Raw genomic sequence first — 16,365 nt, forward strand, 5'->3', positions numbered from 1 at the left:
CTGACAAACTGTGAACAACTATTATTACTGTTTCCTACTAGCACATATCTTTTTCAATCTTAGTTACTGGGACCGCCTTTCCTTGGTTTTCGATGAAACGGAACAAGTGAGTGACGCTTCTAACTGTAATTCAATGTGCATAGTACATACGGTTAAAATCTCGCTTCACGGCAGTACAATGCCGAATGCAGAGTGCATCAACTATCTGCAGCCTTTCGGCGTAGATCAGACTACATCACAAAAGCCATAAAAACACCAAAATAGATTAAATTAAATCGCTCAATCTGGGACACCAATCACGAAGCTTCATTGTGCGAAATTATTCAATTCCGGAATGTTTTCTTTATTTCAATAAACCAATTCTGGCACACGCAATGTGGCATGTTGCGTCGTCCTGTTGAAACTACAGCTCCTTCATTGCAAGAAAACTCATTTGTTGGATTAGCACCTGATAAAAAGCGATGCGGAATTCACAGTATTTTAGTAGATATTTATGGATCGAAGTGAAATTGATTTGCGCGGTTCAGCAATGGAAATCGAAGAACGTCCCGGTTTAAATAAGGAACGTGTGTTCCACATGATCGTTTGTATTTAGCTGACAAATCAAGGGTGGACGTAGATCATGCTTTGCGCATGGCGAAATCAGCTATGCCTAATGTATAATTGGCTGCTCCTCCCTGGATTAACTTACATACATCTTGAGTTGTCAAGTAATGCATTCGAACTAAATAGTTAAGCAAAAGCATCCGTAATTTGAGTACAAATCGACCAAACTATTATGCTGCATAACAATGGGCGGGGTTTGCCAAAATCATAAGGAAACTGCGGGCGTCGGTGGTGTAATGGTCAGCATAGTTGCCTTCCAAGCAGTTGATCCGGGTTCGATTCCCGGCCGACGCAGGATATTCATTTTGGTTTTGTTCTGGTAGGATCTCTTTAACTGTGAAAACATCGAGCTTTGGTATTTTTACAGTTTCAAATTCTTTTTATTACCGTTAAACAAATAGTAGTTTTATATTACCGTGATGAAACTATTTTCATAATATGAAATTATTGTTACAATTGTGAAAATAACCTTTGCAAAGCAAACCCAAACGACGCCAATTCAATCAGATAATGGATCTAAAGTAAGCACAATCAGTTCGACGAGCTGAATACATTTGCATTCTTAGCTGCGGGTCAAAATGCTGGAATATGGAGTCCGGCACATCAAACAAATGTATACACACAGGGTTATTTTGCATTTAGCCGTAGGTTAGAAAACTAATAAAAAAGCAAGCATCGTTTAATTCAATTATCTAGCTTGGCAGATACTGCCACGTGCCAATTTTATCGGGAATGCACGCAAGGCTCATTCTAATGTGCTCTGTTCCGCGATGGACACAGCTAGTAAAACTGAATAACAAAGCGTATGGTTACCACGACACCGATAGTTTCCATCGCCGACGGTGTCAGAGCAGCCACACGAACGAAGGTTGTTGGTTTTACTTTTTTTTCCAGAGCCCAATCCTACCCCACGCCAGGGAAGGCGTAGGAGAATCTATACGTTCCTAGTTTTTTTCAGTAAAGTTCTATAGTTCAAAACTTTACGGAATTGTACAAAGCAGAACTTGTTAGATTGTCCACAATTATGGAATATCTTAACTGTTTCTTTTCTTTCTTGCAGATCAAGAGTTTTGCACAGTGGTTTTTTGGTACATGACAAATAATAACCAACCAAAAACCAATTTGTACTGTTTTCTATAGGCACATATATTTATCCAATCGCCTGCTGGTCTGCAGCTTTTCGGCATAGACCAGACTTCACAATACTCCACAAAAAATAGTTCAACGGGGCACGCATACCAGGAATACCAATATTATGTGACTAGAATGAACCCAAAATGTTTCTTCACAGGGATTTAGTATATGATATACCCTTTCAGAAAAACATAATCCCAAAATATTCTATCGGTGAAAACTTGAAAATATCATGTTTAAAGTTTTTTGCCGTGACATAAGCAAAACTCGTACGTTGTTCGGGCGACCAAATAGTTTAAATTTACCTCCAGTGTCTCTCAGCCTCTGAATTCGTCGAAATGGTGTAAGAAAGACTTGTAGATAATAAAATTACCTATAATTAGTCCAAACATGGTATTGTTCTATCTCCAATATACACGTCACCAGGGAAGAGAGACCTCCAGCGCATATAATATGGAAACCAGTTTCTTAACCTTCATCTATTCCTTCATTCCTTCCTGTGCTTCAAAAAAGCACAAATTAAACATTTTCTACGAGACGTTCTAAAGCATGCTCAATAAACTTGTCGGTTTGTAGTTTTTTCGCTATTTTGAACAATATTTACCCTATTGAAACTAAAAAAAATTTAAAATTTCTTCTTTAGGGTGATTCAAAAATCGTCACCTTTTTTTTGTACAAACTTATAACTCTGAAAGTTTTGGTACAATGTAGCAAATTATTAAGTTTTCAAAAGCTTTCTAAAAAATATAAATACTAAGTGCACAAAATTGAGACAAAGTTACAAATATTACGTCAAGTCGTTGTATAGGCAGAGTTATTTAGACTAATCTCAAGTTTTTAGTCTTGACCTTGAAATGCGGTCTTACATATATATATTAATATTTTTTGAAACGATGGTTCTACAATTGATGAAGGGACGGTAGGGAAAGAAATGAAATTTTTTTTTTTTTTTGGAGAAGGTGGGGAAGAGCGGAAAGGAAAGGAAGTATTGGACAAAAGGTAGGAGTCAAAATGACTACTTGTCAAGCATAGCTACCAATACCCCCCCCCCTTCCTTTCCGCTCTTCCCCACCTTCACCAAAAAAAAAAAATTTTCATTTCTTTCCCTACCGTCCCTTCATCAATTGTAGAACCATCGTTTCAAAAAATATTAAAAGTTATTTATTTTAATCGATATTTTTTTCCTGAAAGTTCAAACTACAGCAAACCAACATTCAGCAAACATGAATCTCAAAAGATTTGAATCTCACACTGCAAGAAATTGAATTTTAATTAATATTAAATTAAATGAAATTAAATATTCTATCTGATTGTCTATCTGACCGGCAATGATCGTACTATCAAATGATCCTACTCAAACAATTCCTCTCAGGTAAGAGTCGAACATGAAGGCTGGTTTGTTAATCCGAAATCACATTAACATCGAAAGGCTAATCAAAAGCATGTTTAAGCCCTCTCGCGTGACAAAAAAGACAAAATTTCATCCTTGGGTCTAATAATATACTCATATAATTTGCTGATTGAGAATTTTAGTGTAAGAAAGCGAGAGAGCGCTATATTTACGTTTTTGCCATTACAAACACGTAACCACTTTCTTACGGGTTTCGTCAGAAATTTTTCTGCCCATGAACGAAAATTTTAATTTTTTGATTTTCTTCACAGTTTTAACATATCGTTTAATGGTTTCATAGCTATTCGAAATCCCAAATGAAGTTATCAAGTAGGATCATTCGCCTTGTAATCATTCTGCATAAAATCACTCAGAATTTCAAGTTCCAGTTTTCTGAAGGATTACGTTACATCTACGGATTTGGTTTCATTTGTAATTGAAAAATGGCTAAATATTCACCATCAAAAATCAATCTAAAATCCATGATTTGTTTTGCAGAACGTTCTGACCATTTAGGGAAAAATAACAAATTCCATATGGCCACTAAATATTTCAACATGAAAATAACAAAATAAATGAGTTGTTAATGGGACTGTTGCTGTTGGCAGCCATGAAAATCATCAAAATCGACCTGGAAACTAAAAAACTGTTTTTGTTTAAATAACATACATGACTTCGCGAATAACCGCGAGTGGTTAAAACGTCTCTAACAAAAAACACGTGACGGCTTTTCGAAACGCCCTAATACCAAAAGGTTCACCCTAATGACTAACTTCTCAAATTTGAAACAATTTTGAAACATTCTGCAAAAGATTGCAGCAGTTTTGTTACGTGAAGTTACCAGCGAATTGTATTGAAAGTGCATGTGCATAGAAATCTATAAGATTTTGAATCCCAATATTCCCATACCTACGCAAAATATGTTTTTCATCGAAGATTTTTATATTAAAAAAATTACGAAAAACTAAGGGTCAAGAAGTCTTGTAAGCTTCAGGAAGAAATTCATCAAAAGTTAGATTTGTGCTTTTTTCAATATAAGGAAAAGATGAAGGTTTAGAAATTAGTTTCCATGTTACATGCGCTAGAGGTCTCTCTTCCCTGGTGACGTGTATATTGGAGATAGAACAATATCATGTTTGGAAAAGTTATAGGTAATTTTTTTATCGACAAATCTTTCTTATACCATTTTCACGAATTCAGAGGCTGAGAGACACTGGAGGTAAATTTAAACTATTTGGTCGTCCGAACAATGTACGAGTTTTGCTTATTTCATGAAAAAAACCTTTAAACATGATTTTTTCAACATTTCACCGATAGAATATTTTGGGATTGTGTTTTTCTGAAAAGGTTTATTATATACTAAAACCCTGTGAAGAAACATTTTAGGTTCATTCTAGTAAAATAATGTTGTTATTCCTGGTACGCGTGCGGGGTTAAATCGCTTGATGTTGGAGACCAATCACGAAGGTTCATTATGCGAAATTATTCAATCACGGAATATTTTTCCAATACATCAATTATGGCATGTTGCGTCGTCTTGTTGAAACCACAATTCCCTCATATTAACAACACTAATTTGTGGGACTTCTATATGTTGAAAAGTAGTGCGAAAAGTCACTGTACATTCGGAGGTTTAGCTGCACGAACTGCAGCGATACTATCTATAGCGTTCGAATTGCAGCACAAAACGGACTGTGTGAAATCGAATAAATGGTGGTATTGACTACTGTAGGAAAAGAAGTCGGCAGAAATCCTGGTTTAAGGTGAAATTAGTCGTCATCGATTCAAAAGCAGTTTTTTTGACGTAGGACTACGTCTTTGTTTACTATACTGGAACTGGGTAGCACTTTGTGAAAACGAAAATAGAGGGGGGGGGGGCTCCCGTATAAATGAAATACAAATTTCCTCAAAAGTATAGAATTAATCAAGCAAATGGAACCAAATTTGGAATGTGGGGGCTTTTGGAGGCATAAATTTATTTATTTTATGATGGTTTGAAGGTAAGGACTCTCATACAAATAAAACAGAAATTGGTCATTCATTACCATTTCAACATTTATGATGCACACAAGTGATTTTTAAAAGAAATTTCTATGTCTGTTGCAGGCGTTGCACTTATGAACCCCCGTCCACGTATTTTTAAAGCCATCATTGCATTAAATGAAGAATTGAATCTGAATATTTCGCTCTTCTCTTTTAAACATTCACTTAAACAATGGCACTCACAGATTCTTATAAACATACATATGCCAGAAATGCAGTTTACATTAGTCTTTGATCTAACGATCTGATATAGTCCTACGTCACCCTTTCGTACAACCCTTAGGGCTGTATACCTTGTAGGTTTTGCTTAAAACTAAAATTTTGTTCATAAAAATATATTCACTGTGTTCAAATTGGCAACAAGAATGCAGTGAATATATTTATATAAACAGAACCTCGCTTTTGGGTCCAAAAACTGCTTCCGAAATTGGGCTATCAGACGAAAAGTTAATGACTGCTAATTTCCCGTAAAGAACATGATGTGCGCATGGTGGAATCAGCTGGGTTTAATGTATTAGTGGCTGCTCAAAATTGAGATTAACTCACACTGGGAATCTCTTCAGATGTCAATTGATGCGCTTGAACCAAGTAGTGAGGCAGCAATGTGAGGATCAATCTGGCCAAATTATTATGCTCAATAATCATGGCAATAATAATAATAATAATGGCGAGGCGCGTGTCATAAAAATTTACTAGTAAACGCTGGAATGGTAAGTTCTGCCGCACCCGCCATATTCACTAGAAATCGCTCTATCTGATCTCTATATATAAAAGTGAGTGTTAGTATGTTTGTATGTATGTTCCACCATAACTCCAGAACGCCTTGACCGATATCCACCAAAATTGGCACACATTCCTTGATATAAGGGAATCAGCACCGATGGGTTAACAAGAAGAGGGATGGGGGTGGCAATTCATAACAGAGGCCATAACTCCGAGATGCCTGGACGGTTCTTCATCAAATTTGGCACACATGTTCCTTGATTCCTTGACAGAAGAGAAACAGCACTGGGGGGTTAACAAAAAGGAGGGGGGATGCTCCCTAATAGGAAGGGGAAGGGCCCCTAATAGGGGGGAAGCCATAACTACGAAACGCCTTGCCCGTTCTTTATCAAACTTGGCACATATGTTCCTTGACATCAGGGGATCTGCGCCTTGGTTGACAAAGTGGGGCGAATGAGAGGGGGAGACCATAACTCCGAAATGCCTTGAACGTTCTTTATAAAACTTGGCATACATGTTCCTTAACATAAGGGAATCAGCACTGAAGGGGTTGACAAAAGGGGTTCATAACAGGGTGAGGCTCCAAAATGTTTGTACGATTCTCCCATAAGTGACGGTGGGACAGGAAGGGGGAAGTAGCGCCCACATGACTGTAACAATTTATCCGTACTACTGAAAAAATCAGAATACGAAACACGAAAGTACAGTAACAAAACCATTCATTTCTTATGGGTGGGGTGGCCATTGTTAAAAGCGGAAGGTGCAAATAGGAAAAATGTCTTTGTTTCTCTTTCTTTATACAGTAGACTCTCGGAAAAGTTAACTCTCTGAAAAGTTAATTGTTCAGAAAAGTTAAGCGAATATCAGCTTTCATGCAACGCTCTAAAAAGTTAATTTTTGCCTTAACTTTTCTGAGAGTTTGAATTCTTGGTTGTCCAAACGTTAGTCCACACACGTGAGTTTACCTTCTATCTTTATTTCTCATTTTTCAGTTTATTGCCGTTCCACAGTTTCATACAGAGTCGCATCATAACTGGGATTAAATTAAACTTTTGTACCGGACAGTCGCAACAATAGTTCAATAAGAGCACATAGTTACTTCAGGATTATTGATAACATACTGGAAAAGCGCAAACTCAGATAAATTTTAAGTGCAAAAAAGGAACTAAAAATGCGCGAACAATATCAAAACGTAGTCGCAGAAAAAACAAAAGTATACTAGTGTAACCGATTATTTTAAACTTACTGAAAGGAACTAAGTATTATTTCATTAAGATCTAGCTACATATTTCTTTCCATTACAACTTCCAAATATATGAAAATGTGTATCCTATATCCCGGAATGCATTTTTCGCTTTTTATCATTTTTAATGATTTTTAGGACTACTCGGAAAAGTTAATAGTTCGGAAAAGTTAATCGACCCATTCCCCAATCCATTAACTTTTCCGAGAGTTCACTGTAGTAGGGTTTTATAGGGATTTCCGTAAAGAAAACAGATGTGCAAGTGGCCGGGTAGACAAAATAGGGAAAGCTGACAAATGGGGAGGAACGTCCAAAAGAGGAACAAGCGTTATATTTTTACATTATAAGCAATTCGGTTACAATTACTGATGCACAAGGGGCTGTAACACAATGGCGCCCCGAGTAAGATCGGGCAGTCAGCTAGTTTATGTATATTTGTTCTGGTCCTAGCTGCATTGGTCAGAGCAGCGACAGCTACAAACATATCAATATCGGAGTGTATTTTGGTCTCAATAAAACGTTATTAAATTTGAGTTATAGTCACGAGAAATGATGAGGTTGCTGCAAATATTTTAGGCCTATTTTTATAGTGGTGTCTGTGTGGTTTGAATTTCCAGCAGGCCGAACGGGCCTGTATGGTACAAACCATAACAGTTATAAATCAATCCTCCGAATAACTGAATGGGTGGTACTGCGCTTGCGCCCACGGTAATTTCTTAGCTGCGCAATTAATAATAAAGCTGATTTTTGGCATATTGTTGGGGCTTATCAAAGGCTTGTCGCCTACCAAAAATAAGCTGTATCTATTTGAAGAAGCCTGAGAAATTGCGATGAGCAAACAGTATCACCCAAGGGCCTATTCGGTGGATTTCTGTACTTCAACAGCTGACCAAAAGGAAGTCAGATGGTTTATGGTATTTGGCATTTTTCAAGTGCTGCCAACATACCGGCAATATAATGGATCACAAAAGATGACTAGTTTTGAAGTGATAACAGCTTGCTTCTGGCGCTAGTGTTAATCGTCCATATACACTAGCGCCAGAAGTAAGTGATTGTCACTCAAAAACGAATTATCTTCAATGATCCATTAGTTTAGTATGGATTGTTTGTTTAGGATGTAATTAACAAAATGAATTTGCAGCTGGTGAATGAAAATTGATTTATATTTTCATAACAGAGGCGAATTTTTGTGTTCCTCCTTGATAACAAGAAGCGGAATTGTTGTGTAATACAGTATTGACAGCTGTTTAATTTCTAGAATAAGTAAACGTGATCATACTTGTGTGGTTTCCAAACCATCTTCGACATCGGATACACGTGAGCGATTGTTTCTAGTTTTTCGGCCTGATTACGTGCTGGTGGAGAAATAGTGGTTTTGATGTTTATTGAATAAAAATCACCAAATTGCTTACATTTTTATGAAAATAGTTATAACACATTAAAGCCTATGATTGCTACATTCCGTTTCAGTATTCTTATATAGTGGCAAGGTTTTAAATTGGGAAGGTGCAGCAGCAGAAGAAAAGGAATGTAGGCTGAATTTAGCGGCAAGCTGAAAATACCCTCCGGTACCCTTGATCAATTCATTCGTTAAATAGAAGAGACGAAAAGACGATTTTAAAGTCTTCAAGTCAAACAATATGACAACCATTGTCTATAGCATGTGCTGCATCTTTGAAAAATAAGTGGGCCAAGAATGCTACTCTGCAGTACACCTGATTTATTTAAAAAAGCCGAAAATAAATCCGATCCAAGCTTAACTCGTAAAATTCTGTTCCATAGGAAAGATTTCAGCCACGTGACGAACCGTTGAAAAAGACTCCAAGCGTAAAATTGTGGTAAACAGTATACGGTGATTAATTCGATCAAATGCCGCTTTCAGCTCTGTATCTATTACGTTAACTTGCGCTTGAGGGGCGTAGAAAATCGGGCGTAAGAGAGGACCAAAGAGAGGACAGTAATTGAAATTCTGGAGATAAAAAGGCGAAAATTCATGTTTTGGACGTAAAAAAGAGGAACTTAATTCAAATTTGGAACGTAAAAAGTGTTTGGCACGTATTGCAGAAATGTCGCGAATACAACGTGCCCACGCATCATTTATTCATTGATTTCAAATCGGCGTATGACACGATCGATCGAGATCAGCTATGGCAGATTATGCACTACTACGGATTTTCGGATAAACTAACGCGATTGGTCAAGGCGACGATGGATCAAGTCATGTGTGTTGTTCGAGTATCAGGGGCGGTCTCGAGTCCCTTTGAATCTCGTAGAGGGTTACGGCAAGGTGATGGGCTTTCATGTTTGCTGTTCAACATTGCTTTGGAGGGTGTGATAAGAAGAGCGGGGATAGACACGAGTGGCACGATATTCACGAAGTCCATGCAGCTTCTTGGTTTCGCTGACGATGTTGACATCATTACACGTACCTTTGAGACGATGGCGGAAACGTACATCGGACTGAGCGTTGAAGCCAAACGGATTGGACTTGTCATTAATGTATCGAAAACAAAATACATGAAAGGAAGAGGTTCGAGAGAAGTGAATGCTGACCTCCCTCCCCGGATTCATTTAGACGGTGATGAAATCGAGGTGGTAGAAGAGTTTGTGTATCAGGGCTTACTGGTTACCGCAGACAACGACACCAGTAGAGAAATACAAAGACGCATTATGGCAGGAAATCGTGCCTACTTTGGACTCCGTAGGACGCTGCGATCGAACAAAGTTCGCCACCGCATGAAGTTAACAATCTACAAGACGCTGATTAGACCGGTAGTCCTTTACGGCCATGAGGCATGGACTATGCTCGTGGAGGACCAACGCGCCCTTAGTGTTTTCGAACGGAAGGTGTTGCGCACCATCTACGGCGGAGTGCAGATGAAAGACGGAACGTGGAGAAGGCGAACGAACCATGAGCTGAAGCACCCATCGCTCACTCTGCAAAAATCGGTCACCCGCGATGGGCTGAGCACGTCGTGAGGATGTCGGACGACAGCCCGGTTAAAAAAGTTCTCAATAACGATCCGACTGGAACGAGACGACGGGGCGCGCAGCGAGCAAGATGGATCGATCAAGTGGAAGGCGACCTGCGGGCCCTACGCAGACTTCGTGGCCGGCGCATTGCGGCCATGAACCGAGTGGAATGGGGACGACTTCTCCGTACAGCAGAGGAAACCACGGCCTGGAGCTGATTAATAATAATAATAAACGTAAAAAGAATACTTTATTCCTAATTTCCTTAAATTAGGGTATGTTGCTACATCGTCGTAATTGCCTATTCCCGTCCTATCCAACACAAATTATTAAAAATATCAGCATTTTTATGGCATACATTGCAAAACTAGTTATTCCCTAATATTTTAGTTTGTTGTCTATTATACGCGATCAATCAAAGTGAGCTGAAATCTATTTAAATGCTTTTTATCAGTAAAGAAGTCCTACCAGCCAAATTTCCTACATTTTTTCGTGCGACGAAGAAGACAATGTCGACTAATCGTTTTAATTTCCGTCACACATAAATGAAAATAACTTACACAAGGCATTGTCGTTATTCTACAGCCAGGAAAACTTGCCTAACCTGCAAAAATTTTGTAGAATAACATTTGTCATGCCCGTCCTACACAAATACATGTGCGTTAGCTTCGTAAACTTTGTTGTGATTTTTAGTTTGGACGATGAAAAATTTTGATGGACGGATTTTAAAACGGTACGACGAATTTTGGAAATAAAGTCAGTTGCGTAATTTCAATAATATGCTGAAATGTCGCTTTTCAGTGATTTCAAAGTTCACGGATCGGAAGGTAAGTGTGTTTTAGTCAAATCAGCACAAGGACTTTTGGAATATTCATTAAATCCATCCAACAAATGATGAAAATTAGAATGGCTTTACATATTATGACGGAAATTAGAAAAAAACCCTACCTCATGATATTTGACGAGGATGCTAATTCAAATCTTGCACGCAAAAATGGAGGACGTTATTCAATATTCCTACGGGACGGGACGTTAATTCGAAGTACGAGGCTAAACAATAAATTTCGAACGTAAAAAAAGAGGACGTCAATTCAAATTTCAAGCGTAAACAAGTGGACGTAATAAAAAAGAAATCACATAAAACGAATGGACGTAACAAGAGATTCTGGTGCAACACTATTTTCTCTAGTGTAACACTATGTTCATGCTACTTGTTGTTTCTAGCTTTGCTCTTTGGTTAAAGTCGTGATTTTTTAACATATGTACAAGTAATTAAAAGTTATTATGTTGAGCGTCTTAGCAGAATCTCGAATACGAGTCAAGTTAGGAAGGTTTTCCGTTTTATTCTACTAAAAATTTTTAGTAGAATAAAACGGAAAACCTTCCTAACTTAAAAAATAAAAAATAAGAAAACTTATCCAATTTAATTCTACTATGTGTATTTTATTCAATGACAGATACGTATTTCGCCTACGACTTGCAGGCTTCCTCAGTGTCTGTTTTCGAACTGAGGAAGCCTGCAAGTCGTAGGCGAAATACGTATCTGTCATTGAATAAAATACACATAGTAGAATTAAATTGGATAAGTTTTCTTATTTTTTCTTTTTAGGTTTCGTCTTCTACTAAGACGCTCCAAAAACTTCAGTCTGCAAAAATAATTATCTTCAATGAGCCCGGAATGTAGGCAATAGCGACACGTTATCCATCGGTTCTCTTTTGATCTGATTTTATAAAGCATCTAATCCCTGTGCAGGCTATTTCGACCCGTCGGATTTAAAAAACACAGACACCACTAAAGAAAATGGGCTCAATTTAGCCACAGCGACTTCATCATTTCTCGCCACTATAACTCAAATTCAGTAGCGTTTCATTAAAACCAAAATATACGCCGATATTCAGTAAATAATATTCTATCAACTGGTATAAAGATCTTGTTTCGAATAAATATAGTTTCAACGTAATTCCTGAATATTGTTCAGTCTACCGCCTAATGGGTTGGAAATAGCCCCCTGTACCCTACCTAATGATATTTGACGAGGATGTCAATTCAAATTTTGAATGCCAAAAGAGAGGACATCAATTCAAATTTCGGGTGTAAAACTGGAGGACGTTAATTCAAACTACGGGGTTAAACGAGAGGACGATAATGCAAATTTGGGACGTAAAAGAAGAGGATTATCAATTCAAATTTTGGGCGTAAAAAATGGACCTGAACAAAAAGAAATCACGTATAATGAATGGACGTAAAAAGAGATTTCATAACACTATTTTCATGCTACTTATTGTTTCTAGTCTTGTTCTTTGGTTTAAGTCGTGATTTTTAACATATGTATAAGATTTTAACGTAAAACTCCGCATTATATGCTTCTGTGTCAACAATGCGGGAAGTCTAAAACACAACTCTCCTGATTTTTTTGAGTCAACCAGCTGAAATTTATGGGGGTTGTCCTTGAGATTGAAAAATCTCTGTAATGTGCTTAAGATTTCTTTGATCGTGACGGCCTAATTTCTTAACAATCTGACGGAGGAATTATGAATTATTATTACAGTAGGATTTCGAATTTGGCATGGTTCGCATTTGTTGCCAAATTCGAAATCCAACTGTATAAAACAGACATATTCCACAATAAAATTCTTAATTTCTTGGCAATGAGCTAGAAAAAACAGCCGAAACGTGGACAAATAAAATTTTTGTTTTTTGTCAATTTTTTTGAATCGATAACAAAATTTAATGCGTTTTCCGAACCATTCAACCCACAGTGCAAACGAACAACGGAGCACACATTGTTTCCGGACGATACGGTACGTCCGGAAACAATGTGCTCCATTCGAGTACCTGCCGGCGGTCGATCGTAGGAGCCGGGCGCAAGGTAGACCGACGTCGTCGTTGGCATATGACCACTGACCGTTATATTAGGTTGGATGAAAATGTGTTCATGGCATGCAAAAGAAAACAGAAAGGATTCGGAATAGATTTGCTAATAAAGCAGCCAGTTCTTTCGTCGGGTCTTACTCTATCTGTGCCTCTATTGTACCGGTGTTGTTTGAAATCTACACGCTGTTTGCACTACACTTATCATGACGATGAAGAACTCTTAATTATGGAATCTATTCCTTTTCTGTTTGTTGTCGCTTGGAAATTTTGTTCACAAACGTCGACAATATGCGAAGCTTTTCATCATTTTTTTGTGAGAAATAATTTCAGAACTTCGAAATAATATATTAATACAATTATTATTTGAAAACCACAACACTTTTAAGAAATATTTCCACAAATTAACCTAAAGGTGTGAATAGCGCGTCTACTAGTGTCTTTGCAAATGTATGGCCATCGGAAAGGGTGTACGATGAAGCTTTCAGGAAAATTAAAAATTTGAGTTGGTTTGAAGCGGCTGCTGCCGAGCTACCGGGCTACCGTGGTTCTGCTAAACTCGGTGAATTATTCGATATATTTACACATATACAAACGCACACGCTGTATGCTCTTATGCACTGCATATATTTGGCTTGCCGAATATATTGAGAATCGAAATTTTTTAACCCGGTAAAGGCAGTAGCCACCTATAAGTATCGTCTCGAGAAGTTTGAACCATACCGATATACCGTTGTCGATAAGCTGAGCTCTAGGAGGAAAAGCGGAAATGTGTTAGTTACAGACGCTTGAAATGATAAATAACGTGCGATGCATAGATCAAGCTTAGAAACTAATCTGCTAGAGTGGGTGCTTAGATCATCCGCATAGATATTGATAGAGCAAAGTGGGTGGAAGGAGCAGAGCAGCGCTAACTGGAGTCAAAGAGACGTTGGCTTGGTAAAAGGATATTTTTTGTTGCTGGGTACTTACCTCAGTTCGATCGGTGACCTCGTAAAAGTTACTGGAACGAAAGAAAAAATGCATTGCAACGATTAGTAAGAAATTTGCTTTTATAAGGGAATAGAATCTGGAAAAAGTAAATATGATTTTTACTCCTAGTGTTAGTCGTCAAGTCAAGTTTGATCTGATTTTATTAGGCATAAAATTCAGCATAGTTCTATTTTTAAGATCAGCAATAATAATAATCTCTTATTACCGTAGCCTACGTATGTATATCAAAATGTACCATCTTTACTGTCAAGACTTCAATAAAAAGCGACCAATTTCTAATTTTTGTAATTTAATTGGATTCACAATCAATTGTTTTGTGTCAAAAACGTTCATAATGTCAAAATTCAACTATGCAAGCATCTTTGATGATATTTCTATGCATCCCAAAATACTTGTTGTTTCCGAGAACATCATACTAGACCATACACCGGAAATCCCCCGATTGCACAACACGGAATCGTTTTCATCCTAAGCTCTACCTCAATAGAATAAACATTATCCGAACGCCGCAGCGCTCAACGATTCAAGGACACTCCGAATTCCTCTTCCAGTCTAGTCAGGTCTTGCAGTGCAGTCTCCTTCCCACTGAAAGGGGGTCGGGATTTGCATTCTGCTATTGTACAGAAGGCTCAACCTTGAGGTCGGATTTTTATCATCGCTTTCTGAGTCGGAATTCCGGTGGCAATCTTTGAGATATACTGGACACATCTGGATCATCGCATACCGGAACGGAATGAAAACGACAATGAATTGAATTTCCATTTTTACATTCCGCATGCATCGTACCTGTTTGGCTAAGCAACCCCACCTCACTGTGTTCCTTCCGATTTCCTCACACAAACAACTCGCAAATAGAGCAAAAATATTGAAAATAGATGAAATATTTATGAAATGTTCTTTTCACTCCCGGCACGAGCAATCCCGGCGTATGTAAATATGCACATATAGATATCACCATATGTGAGCACGTTTGTATGAGTGTCCGTGCAAAAACAAATACAAAGCACTCGGACGGAAGAATATCTTTTTTACGGTTGGCATTTTTTATTCCTTCCTCTGAATGGTGCTGCTCTTACTTTTATTCATTTATTTATGAAGAATATATTTATGATTACCTTCGTCAACAATAGCTTGTTCTACGGACTTGTTAGGCTATTATTTTTCCCGACACAATGATATAATTTACAAGATGAATGAACCCCGTCGGTTACTGCCCAACCGTGCCATTATTTCTGTGTTTGAAAAAGGACAGAATGACCGTTCCCTTTCATGAAGTTTTGGTGCAAATTTTGCTTTTTACATACTCACATTGATCTCATATTTAATGCAGAGGAGTTAAACAAGCACCTTTCAGTAAGCTTTGAGCATTTGATATGAATGAGATCAAATCCAAGGGCCCTAAAAGGCCTATTCCTATTTTTTGCGGAACGTTCAACAGTCGTTTCGAGTGGTGCATTTTATATTGATATTTCCTAATTTTAGTTTGTCAAATGCGAGAAATTATTTTTCTCTAAAATCAAACATTGGATACTCATCTTTCTGCCTGGCTATAGAAAAATACCGTAATCGATGTCCCCAAGAACCACCCACAAAAAAATTACACATCAGGTTCCACCGAGATTTGAACTCGGATCGTTGGATTCAGAGTCCAAAGTGCTAACCATTACACCATGGAACCGGTTGGTTTCTGCCAAGCAAAAATGAAATTTTCCTCACCGAGTGTTGAAACAAAAAAAAGCAAACAAACAAAGATGTTAACCAACCCATTTTCCAACACGTGCTTTCTCTCCCTGCATTTGACAAACCACACGCGCACGCACGTTTGCACGTTACTCCTTCCCTGCGTTCCCCGGGCATCAATTACGGTCTCATTAATCTTCTGACTTGTCGCGGCTCAGTAGATGACCTCTTCGTTGACTATGAGCAGCACCACGATACTACTACTGCCCGATGGCATGGCATGGCAACTTTGTAGGGCACAATCGACAGATGAGAAGAACATTCCATCTCTTTCTTATCATCAATAATTCCACATGTCCGATCCTGGCCGACGGTCGCTGCTTTCATGGGGGGTTATAAATTTTAATGCCAAGTTCTACCGCAAGCTTCTCTATTATCCGTATCGACATGGCACAAACAGAAACAGTGGTAAAACAAGAAATGGGGAATATAGCGGGAGGATGTTGTGAACGGTAGTTGATAAAGATCTACGATTTTCTGACTTTGTGTGCTTGTTGCCGTGCCAGTTGCGGTGAAGCTGCACGATAAGCGAGGAATTGTTCAGTGGCACACTATAGACTAACCTGTTGATTCCGTAATGGAAGGGAAAACCGTTCAGCCAACCGGATGATGGTCAATTCTACTACATGTTGCGTATACCGCTTGCAA

General features: G+C 38.1%; 2 non-coding genes across 2 annotated transcripts; one reads left to right on the forward strand and one right to left on the reverse strand.

The window, feature by feature from the left end:
- Positions 1-828: 828 nt before the first annotated feature.
- Positions 829-900, forward strand: Trnag-ucc (transfer RNA glycine (anticodon UCC)). The gene has a single exon. It is a non-coding gene; the product is annotated as a tRNA-Gly (tRNA).
- A 14,683-nt stretch (positions 901-15,583) lies between these two features.
- Positions 15,584-15,655, reverse strand: Trnaq-cug (transfer RNA glutamine (anticodon CUG)). The gene has a single exon. It is a non-coding gene; the product is annotated as a tRNA-Gln (tRNA).
- Between the last annotated feature and the right edge of the window lie 710 nt (positions 15,656-16,365).

The sequence above is a fragment of the Sabethes cyaneus genome, chromosome 1 (assembly GCF_943734655.1).
Source record: "Sabethes cyaneus chromosome 1, idSabCyanKW18_F2, whole genome shotgun sequence".
Classification (NCBI taxonomy): domain Eukaryota; kingdom Metazoa; phylum Arthropoda; class Insecta; order Diptera; family Culicidae; genus Sabethes; species Sabethes cyaneus.